Source organism: Euprymna scolopes, chromosome 2, assembly GCF_053919585.1.
Source record: "Euprymna scolopes isolate OS-2025 chromosome 2, ASM5391958v1, whole genome shotgun sequence".
NCBI classification, from domain to species: domain Eukaryota; kingdom Metazoa; phylum Mollusca; class Cephalopoda; order Sepiida; family Sepiolidae; genus Euprymna; species Euprymna scolopes.
Window position 1 is genome coordinate 181188743 of NC_136483.1, and position 10630 is coordinate 181199372.

A 10630-nucleotide genomic window follows, 5' to 3' on the forward strand; every position below is an offset into this window, starting at 1 on the left:
GTGTGTCGGATTTAACTCTGGAAATTGTTAATTGGAAGTGTGGCACGATTAACTCTTGATCATTTAACCTCAAATACCAAAAACAATTCTCTGATAATGCCAAAAATATAAAAAAAAACGCGCCTAAAACAATTCGAAAATCGATTTTCTGCCAGAGACTATTCTATGGAAATCCGAAAAACAATTCTGTGGTATTGCAATGAATATTCGAAGACGGATCAACAGCCGCTATAATTGCAGAAATTGTCTTTTCAATAGGAAAAACAAATACAAAGTTTTACCGTTTACGTGGTATAGGTATATAAATATTAAGTTCTACGACCATAATCGATAATTTAATGAAGTCAAGCGGTATAGATACTAAGCTATATATATAATATACTGACAATCCGACCTAGCCGGATACAACTTCTGTCTTTATAGAAGTAATAAATTGTATTTAGATGTCATTATAATCTATAAAGTCTTATTTTACTTAATCACTAAATATTTATTGTCTTTACCATCGGAACTGTAGGGAAACGTGCAACTTACCTAACTAGCACGTGTGCATAATTCAACGGGTTGGTCGTGGAATGAAATGAATGAAGAAGAAAGAAACAAAAATGGCTGCCTTATCTCTTTATATGCCTGCAATGTGACCACCCGATATGCAAATGAGATGCTCCTGGTTGGAGATAAAAGAGGGTTGATTTTTTTTAGAGGGATGTTCATTTTGAAGTTGGATTTCGAAGAAATAAGTTGAGTTAGATGGTGCGTTACGTATACAGAAGTTTGGAAGTTGGAAGTTTGGACAGCAGTGTGACGGGCGGAAGAAATAACACTCAAGTTATAAATTGTATTTAGATGTCATTATTAACTATAAAGTTTTATTTTACTTGTAACAAATCACTAAATATTTATTGTCTTTTCCATAGGAACAGACAATTAAGATAAAATGATAAATATCTGTTCGTCAAAAGTCCTGATATTTCCGATTCTCTATTACATCAAAAGGGATTGATGTGCCGTAAAGCAAAATATCAAATTAAAACAATGAATTGACTAAAGTGTTATGTTTTGCCACTAAATAACCCCCAAAAGGGGTGATATTCCATAAAAGAAGCTAATACGGGGTCAATGAATCATTGTAATTATGTATTAATTTGTTATCCGACCTTCGGACAAAGACAAAAGTGTTGTATATGTCATCGTCCAAAAGAGAAAACATCCAACTAGATAAATTATATTAGTAATGGTTACTCTAGTGGCACATTCAGCTCGCGTTTTGGGTTATGTAAATAACAAACAATTAATGAATATATAGGAAAACGCGACGAAAGATAGGATTAACTCTGTGTAAACAAGTTGATCAGTGTTTTGAATTTTGTGTGAAAATATAAGTTTGATATAAATAGATTATCATAGGTAAATATCACGGGTTGATCGAATGGTGATTTTTGTTTTCTGTCCGAATTTTCACTCATTTCCGCTTGAAACGAGAACGGGGATCAATATAGAGAAATGGAATTGATTAAATTCGATGATAGATATATGAAGTTAAGAAAATAGAAGTAGAAATATTCAAGTTAATGAAGAATAAGCCGTGAATAAGAAACGAAATTAAATGAAAACAAGAAACGAAATGAAATCAAAAGACAAGAAATGAAAAAAGGAAACGAAATGGAAAATGAAGAGAAAATGAAAAGAGAAAGTTTGAAACAAACTGAAAAGTGATTAGACGAAATAAAACGAAATTAAATGAAACGAAACGACAGGAAACGAAATGGAAAGAAAATCAGCGAAGCAAATAAAAATAATAGAAGAAAAGGATTAAAATATAAATAAATGACTCAATAGCAACAAGAAATAAATTGAACGAATTTAGACAAGACGGAAGAGCGTTAGTAAAGAGGTCAAGACAAAAAGTACTGTACAGTAAAAAGTATTGCCTAAAGTACGTAGATAAACGGTGCATAAAGAAGAGGAACACCGAAAGAGAGATGATAAAATGGAAGGAAAGCGGACTTAATGAAAAGGATAAATTATTTAAAATTAAATAAATTATCAACGATAGGAAGATCAAAGTAAAACCAGAGAGATTACAAAATGCTATACAAGATAGGACTAGATAAACGCACTAAAAAAGAATGTAAAAAAATGGCGTTGTAAAAATGTAAAGGGAAGTCATTTAAAAAATGTGTAATGAAAAGAAAAAGTAATTGAAGCAAGACGTAAAAATGAAGGAGAGTAAAGCAAACAGAATGAGTAAAATAATGCAGGACAGAAAGAAAAAAGGAAAGGTTATGTAGCATAAAAGAAATGGATCAAATGGTAAACAATGAAAACAATTTATATTTTAAAATATATATGAAAATATTTAAGACGAGAAAATTTGTCAGGAAAAAGTGAAATGTAAAAAGAAATAAAGAAGGAATTGTGCGTAAGAAAATAAACAAGCTAGCATCAAAATTGAGGAAGGGGGGGGGCTCGTGTAAGAGAATCTATAATATGAATCTCACCTGTCTGTTTAAATGTATGTATGAATGTATGTATGTATGCCAAAAATGTATGTTTGTTTGCATGTCTGCTTAAAATTTTCGACAGATGCGACGGATTTGCACGAACTCGGTATCAATTGGAAGCCCGACCCTTCAAACGACATATATAAAAAAATTGGTCAAAAACATTAATTCCTTCACCCTCAACTGGGCACTTTTCTACAGGAAGGGGTTGCTTTTTTTCGCCTATATTTTCGAATGTAATCGCCTCTTTTTGATTGTCTCGCCTTAATTTAAACCCATCACTTCTGGTTTGGCGATGGGCGCAACAGCAAATACGTCAGGTTTTATTTTTTGCACATTCTTTTCCTCCTTCGCGGTACCTGCCTGCTTACTACCACTTTTTATTTATTTTTCTTAACACATTCCTCCAAATAACCGGGCAATGCCGGGAACCCAGGCTAGTTAAAACGAAAAAGAAAAAAAAACATACAAATTTACAGGAAGAAAATAGGAAAATCGATGAAAAATAAGGATGAAAATAAACACGTGCGTATGAGAAAAATAGCTGACAAAAGAACGACCAGAAAGAATGGCTTAAAATGTACAAAGGGGTTAACGAAATAAGAAATTGCATAAAAAGAAAATAAGAAAAGGAAAATAGAATGCAAATAGAAGACTGTTAAAGAGTGGAAACCGAATCCGCGGCCTCACTTTTCCTGATAACCAAATCTCTAACCTTGTTCGAACGACCCGAATTAAAATGCACTTCGCGGATTGATCCGGTTTTATATCTTCATGTCTTAATACAAAACTCATTCAAATAATTTCCATATCAGGGAAGCGAATTACGCAAAAGGAACGCGAGGCGAAATTGTTCTATTAAAAATAATTAAACGGTAATTCCTTAATAGATTTTGAAAGCTATTAACCAATTGGAAGATGCTGAGGCGCCAAATAATTGCATTTTGATCGATTTTACAAAGAAACCGGGTCTGAAGTTCACGAAAGGGCGAATATGTTCGCGTAGGTAAGTGAATGGAATTACTGTTGTCCATTGCTCTGCGAGTATTTCCAAAATGGCCGAAAAGGATACACAGATTAAAATGGCGGATTTGAATAAAAGTTTAATGCCTTGATGTGTTCGCACGCTTTCCGTGTTTTTGTGTTAAGTTTCTGCGATGTTTGTGGATGGGAAAGCTTTTTGTGCGATTGGTATCGATAATAATGATTGGATAAAACATCTTGCATGTATGTTTGCTGTGTCTTAAAAAACATTATTTTATATTTTATTCATAAAATATCGAGGGACACCCGGCTTTGCCAGGTGGTAAAATAAGTCTAAAATATTTTAATTCGTGCAGATTTCGTAATTATTATTACACAGCCAATTCTCTATTGTACCTAATATATTAGTGATTTCAAAATAAAAAAATGACTTTGGTACCATCAGCTAGAATTGAAACCAAAACATATCGAAAGATAAGTAAGGAAGTTTAATATTACACGACTTGAAGAAATGAATTAGTTTTGGACATGCGCAGAAAAAAGAACAAATATGTCGACAAGATGAACAGTTTGCATTTCAACTTGCCCATATATGTCTGTAGGCTTTATCTATTAACCCTAACAAAGATTTTACTCATTATGAACAATCCTTGATATATGATTTCTATTTCCTGTATATGTCAATATTATGTGACCTGTATTTTAATAGTGTATCGATTGAATGATTACATGCAAACACACCCATATCGTAATATAAATAAGGATGTTAAAATACATAAATAGAATAAACAATGTGGTTTTTATATTTCTATTTTTTATATGAAGAAAATGACACTCATACAGAATACGGACCCCATTATAGTCAGCATCTTCCGGGCGGTTGACGTAAATCACCGGACGATGCTGAACGAGTTTTTTCTTTTTCGGAAAAATAGTGTCAAATTTGTAAGGTGCCAAACGAAAACACTCATCGAATAGTAATTTCAATGAAAAAGAACATTATATATTTTTATTTTTTGGAATCCTTTGAGATGAGACTTCATAATTTGAGTATTTATTTTCTTTTAGCGGACCAGTCTTCTCATCTTCCTATGGAAAGTAGTACTTACTGGCGATACACTTTCAAGGCCCAGCATTCCTGTCCCGTCGCGGTTAACCCCCTGAAGAAGGCCAGAGGTTAATTTGACCGAAACGTGGTGAAACAACAACAACTATGAAGATCAGAATAACAGTCCGCAAAAAATGAATAGGAAAAAGAAACACTTGTGCAGTTTATTAGCCCTGACACAGACCGTGATGAAATAGAACGTTTTTATTAAGAAAGGCACTCCATACACCCATAAGCTTTTTAAACCATTATCTACTCTCATGTAAGAATTTAATAAACAAAATATAACGTTAGACAATTGTAAGCTGCTACAGTTTTATATAAGGTTGGCAATAATATTCTTGTGGTTTTTAACTTTTAAATTCTGATGAACATATTTTTGCCCAAACAAAAATCTATTGTTGAGTAAAAGAAGGGAAGATAACACTTAACATAACGGCGTTTCTTTGGTTGTCATTTAATGCGTGAGGCACTCATTTATCAAGATTTGTTTTTGTCTTTGCAGCCCCTCTCTATTGGTTGTTTTCGTAGATTGGCTTCGTCTGAGGCTCTTAATTGATCGTTGACAACAGCCGATGGCCGACCGCTACGCATATCATCTTTTAGCCTTTCGTCGCCGTCACGAAATTTTTTAATCAACCATTGTGCTGTGCGTTCCGTAGTGGTCCCTGGAACAAACGCTTTGTTGATATCGTGAGCGGTTTCAGTAGCTGTTCGGCCTGGCTTGAGTTGAAATAAGAAAATAGTGCTAATTTGTTTGTTTTTCATCTTGTATTCAACGTTATTAAATGAGCGTATACTTGTGCTAAAACAATTGTGATTAAAACGATTAGATAAAGTGAAGACCGCTCTTTAAAATGATATATAAAGTAAAGGTATCATAATGAAAAGTTATTTGAAAATATATCATTTGAAATCCAAATTAAAAATTCCGCAAGAATCATCTAGTCAACCTAATATAAGTGGACTGACTTCATATATGTTCCTCTTTACAATGCCTCCCCACGGGACAGAGTTAGACACCAGGGTCGTTTCTTAATGTGGAGAAAAGGAACACAAATTTAGAATTGTCTCGGTCGTGAAGGACTTCTTCTCCACTGACAGAGAACAAGAAATTGAAGTGTAGCATCTGCAGAACAGATACTACACTTTGAGGTATTTATTTGCTCCCCCACTGAGCAAATTAGGCACAAGGCCGATTTTTAAAGTGAGGGGTGAAGGGGAAATGGGGACCAACTCCCCGGGGAGTAGGGGAGCTGGATAGTGACAATTGGTATGAAGGGTTGCCCCTACATTGACCAAGGTCTTATATGTGGGGTTGCCCCCACATATGGTCCTTGCTTGCAGTATCTGCCGGCACCGATACTACACTTTGATCTCGGCCCAAAGACCAAGTAAAACCCGACCGAGTTCACATATGTTACTATTTCCCGCGTTAATGTAAATTGTATAATTATTCATTAGTGTTATTTTTACTTTTATATTTCGTTAATATTTATTTAAATGAAGTATGCAATAGCGTAATAATGAAAAGTAATGCTAAACAGTATTCCCAAATTAATTACAAAATGAACCTCGTAGAATACGTTTTGGTAGATTTAATTTTGTAATTAAATAATTTAAGAATATTTAACATTTTAAACTGTCGAATAGAAATTTATTTAATCATGCTTTGAAAAATATTAACTACTTCAGGCATTATTATTTTTGTAAAAAAAAAAATCATAGATGATTTAAAATATTTTAAAATCATAGGTTTTCAAGTTGGAATAGCTGACGAAAAAGACCTTCATAACTAATGGCGGTAAAATGTCATCAAGTCTTTACATGTATGTATATTTGGGGATTGTTTTTTTACGCATTTTTTTCACGCGCTCGTTAAACATTTAGTTCTCTACTTTTGTTAATCGTCAACCGACCAGGTAAAAATTTTTTTTCTAGTGCTTAATCTATATATCTATAAAAGTGAAAGTGTCTGTCTTTTCCTCCTTCGCAGTATGGGTTCAAGCCTGCCTTCCAACTACCACTTTTTTTTTTGCTCCACACACACCTCTAAACATCCGGGCAACGCCGGGTACCTATGCTAGTAATACATGAATTACATTTTTATCGGTCTTTTTCTCTCACTGCCAGCTGAAACTGTTATTTATTTTTATTGTGACCGTCGCAGTTTCGTCAAGTGATTGTTGCATGAATTCTTTTTTATGCCGTCCGTTCGTCACAAATATCAGAGTACATTTTGAAACATCTAAAACAATTGTAACACATTTGTATATTGCAATATATTGCAATAAGATTAATAAGCATTGAAAATATATTTACATCACCAATTTTCGGCCAAATAATCATTAGTAACTCTTATTTTGGGTGGAATATATGATAAATCTCTTTCATACCACAAAACAACACTCCGTAATAATGCTAGATTTTAAGATTATTTACTTGCATATTTACGAGAGCTGTGCAAACACACACACACACACACACACTCGTGTGAAAATAAACGAACCTTTGTTAATTTCAATTTTCCCTGTGCATTTTGCAAAAAAAAAAAAAAAAAAAGGTTTCGTCGGCAAGGGCACAATGTCAAATACGCCCACACATTTTTCTCAAACAACAAAAGTAAAATGAACGTATTTTTAGCGTACGTAATTGAAAGCACCATCACGTGACACAAGTAACCAATGAGAACATTTAGAAGATTGTCTTTTTAACGCTTTTCCAAAAACGAAAATATCAGCAGTAGCAATCGTGTTCTGGAGCCGCCCAAAATGTATAAAACAGTCGTATACTGAGAGATTTCAGCTTTTCTCCTCTCAGCTCGCTTCGACGACACGAGAACATGCGTCACGTGTTCACAACATCGTCACTGCCAATACCGCCAACACCGCCATGATATACACGCCACGCGGACACTAAAAAATCACTTATGCACACACGCATTCATTCCGCACATTTTCTAAAGTAATAACAACAAATCACTCTCTTCTCGAATTACTTTCCTCATAGGACATTTAGGTAGGGCGAACTTTGCCAGATAAGCACAAACTTTAAATTAATCTTATTTTTTTCCACATTGGACTTTAACCTTCAAAACTCATTAATTCCACGAAGGACTTTCACCTAACATTTTAATCATAATGACTTCGAAAGAACTCTCACCAATTGGACCTTTGTGTAATCACCTTATTGTTTTTGTTAAATAAATGCGGTGCATTTAAATCAGAAGGAGGTGCCGTTTTGTTTCATTACTTTTTTAAAATTTTGTTTGAGGCGAGGGAATTTTATTTTACTTAAACTTCTGAACCCTTACAGGGCTGTTTTTTTTTCTGAATGTGGCGTTGCCCAGTTTCGCAAATTGAAGCACTCCGTTGATTTAAAAAATATATTTTGTTTCATACTGTGGAGAAGACTTGTGCTCTGGACGAGAACAGAACAAATATATTAGAGCAATATCGAAAGTCTTCATTTTTATGCAAGGTCCTGTTGCAATTCTGACTCATAGCGATTAAAAGTAATAACTTATATTGATCTATCACAATATCAATATCAAATATTCTTTGTCATTTTTATTACTTAGGGGAAATATGTAAATTTTTCGATAATCCTATCAGTAAATTTCCAGAAGTTTTTAACGCGAATTTTCCGAAATGTTTAAATAAAATATACAAATCAATTATGTCATAAAATCGGTAACCTTATCATAGCAATGATAAGCTTACAACATATTTATCTAACAATAAAAGCGACTTGATTTCTATTTATCTTGTAATCTATTTAATCTAATCTGTCATTTCTGTATATCTATCAGCATTTGATAAAAATCTAGATTCTACGAAATCTCCTCGAACCTTGTTTGTATTTTGATCTTGTTTTATCTTATTCAGAACCAATAACTTAATTCACAACAAACAATGAAGATTAATTATGCGCAGAGACGCCATGATTAATGAGCACATCTATAAAGCTAGAGAGGAGATAATATCCTTTACGACCAAATCTCTAGTAATATATATATATATATATATATATATATAATATATATATATATATATATATATATATATATATATATATAATATAAAGCTGAATGTCTGTGCGTGTGTGTCTGGTCACGAATAGGCTCCTATATGGTTGACTATTTAAAAAAACTGATTACATATAATGATACATACTGATTACATATAATGATAGATGTATCGAGACACAGGAATGGTGGTCCATTAAAATTGTGGGGTCTGCGTTCGCGACTGGTCCACAAAGTATGGAAATAAAAGATTAAGAAATTAAAAAAAAAAAACGTTTACAAGTGTTTTTGATATAGATGTACATAGTAATACTTTGATAAGTATGTTTTAACTTAAATAGGGATGGTATAATAAAATTGTGGGGTCTACGTTCGCGCCTGGCCTCCATAGAATGGAAATAGGCACACACTTTAATAAAGACTTTTCATATCTATCTACGTAAGTATACTTTGATAATTATGTTTCAGTTTGAAGAAATATGGTATGATAACATTATGGGGTGTTCGTTCGCGCCTGACCTCCATAGAATGGAAATATGTCACAAAGTTTAACAAGGTTTTTTTTATAGATGCACAGAATATTGTGATAAGGGTTTCAGTGTGAACAGGTATGGTATAATAAATTATGGTGGTTATCTATTGTATTTTTACTTTCATCATATTTTGCTTTGGTTTTGATATTCCCGAATTCGAAGCTATCTCTTTACAACCCTTCCTTTTCATAACGTATCATACTTTCATAAATCAGAGTCCATTTTCTGTAGGCTGTTTTTGAACCCAGTTAACGACGGATACTTTTGCTAGTGTATATATATATATATATATATTGTCTGTATCATTTTAACATTTGCTTTTATATTTTATATTTAATTCAATCACCATTCAACCTTTATTCTCACTCTTCTTCGCTCACTTTTCTTAATTAAACTTTGTCTCGCCAGCCGAATTTAACGCATATCTTATTTTTCTTTTAATAATATTATGGGAATTCTTTCCCATTTTTCCTTGTACCTATTTTTGAATTATTCCACGGATTTCTGCCTTTTGGATTATTTTGGATCATCTTCCAATTACGCGATTTCCTTGGATTTTACTTGTGCGAATGGAAATTTAACTAACTTTCTTGAATTTAGATTTTTGGATTTTACCGTCATTGGATACTTTACCTTTCACCAGACTATCTATTCACGCGAAATCACCTTTTTCTTCACCCTATTCCCTCTGATTCACTTTATGTTATCAAGTAAGATCTTTGACTTACTTGCAGTTTCACCAAATACTTTTGCATGCAAAATCCGATCCCGCATTTTGCTAATTCCTACCCTCTGATGAGAAGGAAAGTATTTTTTCGAAACTCCGCGGATTAAGGACTATCCACGTATTTAGTGTTTCCTTTTCAAATTAAATATGTTTTTAACTCTTTTTCGAAGTGTTTTTAACATGTTTTATTAACTATTTGCTCTAATATATATATATATATATATATATATATATATGTGTGTGTAACTTTGTGTGTTTGTGTGTGAGTTCCTATCTCATAGGCTTAGCCATTTCGGAGCCTATCTTTTGCAAATATCACACAAAAGTAATTTATATTTCTGGCAGTGTTCTTCGATATTTTTTGTACACAAATACATTCGATAATTATAAAAAACTCGAAAAAATCTAATGTTAAAAAAATTCTTATTACTGAAAATAATTTTTTTACAGGGGAATATTTTACTTTACACCGATGTAACGTAAATTATCCCCCTCTAAAAATTCTTTTTTCATAGTGGAAGAAAGACTATTTTTAAGATCGTCAAACCCAAATATCAGCTGACATGATATTGTAAATAAACACGAGCGGAATTTGATGAACGACATTATTATTATTATTTTGTTATGTATTTATTTTTTTTATTTGCGAATTTGATGAACGACATTATTATTATTATTTTGTTATGTATTTATTTTTTTATTTGCGAATTTGATGAACGACATTATTATTATTATTTTGTTATTTAT

General features: G+C 32.7%; 1 long non-coding RNA gene across 1 annotated transcript in view; it reads left to right on the forward strand.

Moving 5' to 3' along the window:
- The window catches only part of LOC145241621 (uncharacterized), a 376774-nt gene extending 371812 nt beyond the window's left edge, over nucleotides 1-4962 (forward strand). The window contains exon 3 of the long non-coding RNA XR_013862592.1: nucleotides 4557-4962. This is a non-coding gene — a long non-coding RNA (uncharacterized LOC145241621). The remainder of the gene's footprint in view (nucleotides 1-4556) is intronic.
- Nucleotides 4963-10630: the final 5668 nt, after the last annotated feature.